This window comes from Pteropus vampyrus, unplaced genomic scaffold (genome assembly GCF_000151845.1).
Source record: "Pteropus vampyrus isolate Shadow unplaced genomic scaffold, Pvam_2.0 Scaffold40, whole genome shotgun sequence".
Lineage (NCBI taxonomy): Eukaryota > Metazoa > Chordata > Mammalia > Chiroptera > Pteropodidae > Pteropus > Pteropus vampyrus.
The window spans coordinates 4,198,566-4,202,993 of record NW_011888821.1 but is presented as its reverse complement, the minus strand read 5'-3'; the positions used below and the strand labels follow the sequence as shown (position 1 = coordinate 4,202,993).

Genomic DNA, 4,428 nt, shown 5'->3' with positions numbered 1-4,428 from the left:
GAGGGTCTCGGGCCCAGAGCCCCAGGTCCTTAGAACACCCGCCCTGGGTGCTTTGCCCTCGTGGCTCCCTCCGTCCCGACCACCGCCTTGGAAGCCCTGTTCTTGTCCTTATTTTGCAGATGAGGAAACCCAAGCACAGAGTGGAGACCTGGCCACGGCTGCACAGACCCCACCTCCTGAACGGAAGCCGACATCTCCCTAAGAGCCGGGAGGTAGGAGAGGAAGAGCCAGTCCACTGAGCACTCCTCTGCGTTCGCACTGTGCAAAGGGCCTTCAGCCAGGCACCGCCTCGGGGGCCACGGACCGTGTCTGGACTGTGGACAGGGGTTCCAAGTGCGTCTGCCACCCATTCGCACCAGAGAACTGCGGCTTCGCCTCCTAAGCCCAGGACGCTTTGCCCAGCAGCCCGGGGGCCATGCAGAGAATGTGCGGCCTGGGCTTGCACTCTAGGCAGAGTAGGGCTGAGCCCCACAGGCCTCAGAGGCAATGCTGTGCCCTTGCAGGCATCTACCCTCAGCCCTGGCACCTGTCTCCCCACAGCTGCTGTCCCTGGTTCCGCCACCCTGAGGCCCACCCTATGAGAACTCCCAAGACCTGTTCCCCCTTGCTTTTAACCTCCTTCTCTCTGGTATCCTTCCAGCAAGCTCCTTTTTCTAGACTGAAGTCATCACGACACATGAGCGCCCACGTGCCCATGGCTGTGGGGACAGGAGAGGCTGCAGCCAGCCGGCCACAGTGCAGCGCGGGATCCAACCTCATCCCAGGGACCCCAGCACCTTTGTGGCCCTCGGCCTCGTGGCCAACTGTGGAGGACCGGACTCAGGATGAACCCAGGCCAGAAGGGGAGGGAAGTCTGCCGGCGGCCAGTGCGAGACTGGACACGGAGGGCGGCCCGCCCCCCGCATCGGCTTCTACCTGCCAGCAGCCTCCCTTTAACCCTCGGCACAGGGCGGAAGCGGGGGTGCCCGTTCACTTTGCACTCAATTCAGGCTTTACCTCAGGCTGTGTCTGGGCCGGGTTTAAGCTGGAGCGTCAGGAGCTTCCGTAAGAACCCACTTCCGGGGAGTTCCGGTGCGTGCTGGTGTGTCCCCCCGCCGTCGTCCTGGGTGGGGGCCCTCCTGCCTCCTCCGTCGCAGCCATGACGCAGAGTCCCTGTGCTGGTCCAGCGGGGTAGGGCTGCTGACGGCACCGTTCACAGGTCCGGCATCTGAGGCTCGGATGCTGACCCACCTGAACGGCAGGTGAGAGCCGGCAGAGCGTGGGCCAAACTCGCTGCACCTGGTGGGGCGGGAGGCGGCAGGTGCCGGATGGGACCTGTGGCATCTGAGGAGTCTCCTCAGCCCTGGGTTAGGAACTGGGGAATTCCTGGCCAGGAAGAGGGCAGGGAGGGGCTGCCCACCCACTGGGCAGCTGCCACAGGCTGAGGGGTCACACAGGCAGAGAACCTTACCCTTTGCCAGCCAAGGCCTCAGCACCACAAAGCAGCAGCCACGTTCTGGTAACTCGATTTTATTGCCAAGTTCAAAATTACAAGGAAGTTCCAGTTTTCATTCCACCCCGCTGTGCAGTACTCATGAAGCCTGAGTCACACTGGCGAGAGCAGGTACTTCCCTGGAACAGTCCCGAGTCCCCGAAGCAGGAGGTTTCCCAGCCCTGCTCCGCTCTGGGACAAGAATTATTTACACAGTTTCAGCTCAGAGGAACATAAGAAACACAGTTTACGCAGTGTCCACATGACTATTTGAAATATTTCTTATTTATTGCGTCTAGAAAAGATGAGAATCAATTCGCCCCGTGCCTTTTTTTTTTCTTTTCTTTTTTTTACAGTGCATCTTGAGATCTTAGAGACATCTCGCGGATGTCTGTAAGGGGGTGTGTCCCTTCACTCACCCCGGTGTGTAGGAGAGCGGTGAGCAGGACAGGCTTGATGGAGGGGAAGCGGAGAGGGGAGGGCCCTCCTGCCCACCCTTTCCTGGGATGGGGGCATCTGCCGTGGCTTTGGGGTTGGCCCCCCGCTCTTCCCAGGGGAGCTCCTGAGCTCCCCTCATCTGACCTGTGGGGAGAGGTGCCCTCACTTGCTCGAGCCTTCAAACCGGAAAGGACACGCACTTCTCCACAGCAAATTTCAAAGCTGTGGTTTGGGGGTTCATGTGGCCAACCCTGCCCTGACCTGGCAAACCCAAGGGGCCCAATGTGAACTTGGGGAGGGTGGGACCGGCCCCGGCCCCTGCCTCTGTCGGGATGCAGAGATAGGGGACTGGACGGGCTGGCTGAGACTGACCCCAGAGATCTGAGCCTAGGACCTGTGGGTCAGAGACTATGGCTTCCTTCTCCATATTCTCCAAGAATTCCTGGCTCTACCTCTCTGCCCGGCCCCAGAGACCCAGTGCTCTGTATGGACTGGTCAGCCTGGGAGTGTGCCCGCTGTTAGTTTTGCTGGGCGCTCTTGAAAACATAGCTGTGCCCACTGTTGCCAAGATGGCCAAGCCCTAGTGAGGCGGGACCTTCATCGGAGCCAAAGCCCTGCCTGCCTCCTCCGGACCCCAGAACTCCCAGCACAAGGACGCACACCCTCCTCCTCAAAAGCAAGGTGTCCTGGGACCCTGGTTAAAGCATTCCCCACCTATGTACCTAAAGGCATCCTGCTCAGGCGACCTGCTGGTTGGCTGTGGGCCACAGTGAGACCAAGCCTGCAGGGCCCTGGGAGAGGCCTGCCGTTGGCCAGGGCCGTGGGGCAGAAGCCTGTCCTGATCTGTACCTTTTGTTTGACAAGCTGGGCTGTGTTCAGCTCCCCGGGCCTGAGCGATGCTACTGCAGGTCCCCTCAGTATGCTGTCTCCCATGCCCAGACCTTTCTCCTTCGGTATTTGGCAGCCACAAAGCCACCTGGAACCGCTGCACTTCGGAAGGCAGGCTGGAGGTCCTGGGGAGGGACCTGGGTCTACCTGCACGGGTTTGTTCCTCCCAACAATGCCACTGGCCCAGGAAGTCACTTGCCTTCTCATTTCTGCTGCCCCAGAGTCATCTGAAAACCAGAAGTGTCTGGCCCTGGGGTTGACCTGTTCTATCCTAGCAGGACATGTGGCTGGCTGTTGGAGGATCGGGGTGCCATCATCCCTGATGGCACCCTCTTTCTCGCCATGGATTGTCCTCCCCTTCTTCCGTCCTGCCTGGCTCTGCTGATGGTCGTAGCTTGTCCCTCTTGCTGGGGACCCTGAATTTCAGCCTAAACGGCCTCCTTTCTGAGCTGGGTCTTCTCTTTGTTGAAGCTGGGTGGGCACAGCTACCTGGGAGGCTCCTGATGAACAGACAGACACCTGTCCCCATAGGTATTCCTCCTCCTCCTCTTCGGGATCACCGTTTCCTTCAGGAGGTTGAAATCTGGCCTTGGCTGGCCCTGTCGCGGCAGATGGGTTGAAGGAGGTGGTGAGGACCGTGTCTTCTAATAGGTGGATGATGGGCACTCAGAGCATCTCCTCAGGCCGACACCGACACCGACACCGACACCTTGTGTGCTACACCCCTGGTGGACACGGGCAGGAAAGTTGTGGGAGGTCTCAGCACTGACCAGAAGGAAGGGAGGGGCGCTTGACTGCTTTACTGGATGTGGTGACAAACTGGCCCCACACAGCCAGCCCACAGGGAGAAGGAACTTGGTGGGGAGTTCACTTTAAAAACAAGCTTGTGTCTTTGCAGCAGCATCCAAGAGGAAGAGTGACAAACTCCGAGCTCCCAGGATGACTCTGCGAGCTCCGAGGTCACACCCTCACAGCTGGTCAGGAGCTGGCGTGTCCTGCAGAGAAGTACGAGTGGCGGGCACCGTGGGGGTGCCTTCCGTGGCGTTTTCTTCCCACCACGGCCCCAAATGGTTCTTTCTTAGACAGAGATGGCAACAACTCTGGTGATGCTGGACACCTGTTGTGTTCGGTTTCAGTCCAGAGAGATGAGGAATTGGGTCTTAAGCCAGGAGCTGACTGCATGGTCCCCTTTCAGGAAAGATCTTCCAGGTAATGCCAGGCCCCCTGCCGCCTCGCAGAGAAACTTTTGGCCCTCCCCACTCTGTGCGTACCTGAGAATACATGCATCTCCCTCACTTTGTTTAAAAAATACTCTATACTTTCCTGGGAGGTGCTTTATCATCCCACAGGCTTGCAGAGTTAATGAGTAATAGAGAAATAAGAATCAGTTAAGAAAACGGAGAAAGCCTGACTGAGAACTCTAAATCAAAACATGGGAAGTTCAAGGGAAAACGAAAATGAAATCTTAACAGTAATATTACACTTTTCACATGACATCAAACCTCAGCGTTGAGGATTTTTTTTTTTGGATTGCTTCCTTTCTTTTTTTTCTTTTAAATAGAAGCTTTTAAAATAAATGCTTTACAGCTGCTGCCAAAAGTGGAAATAAATACCCAAAGGAGATATTTATC

General features: G+C 57.4%; 1 long non-coding RNA gene across 1 annotated transcript in view; it reads right to left on the bottom strand.

Moving 5' to 3' along the window:
• Window positions 1-4,403, bottom strand: part of LOC111738561 — a 30,763-nt gene extending 26,360 nt beyond the window's left edge. The window contains exon 1 of the long non-coding RNA XR_002779876.1: window positions 997-4,403. This is a non-coding gene — a long non-coding RNA (uncharacterized LOC111738561). The remainder of the gene's footprint in view (window positions 1-996) is intronic.
• Between the last annotated feature and the right edge of the window lie 25 nt (window positions 4,404-4,428).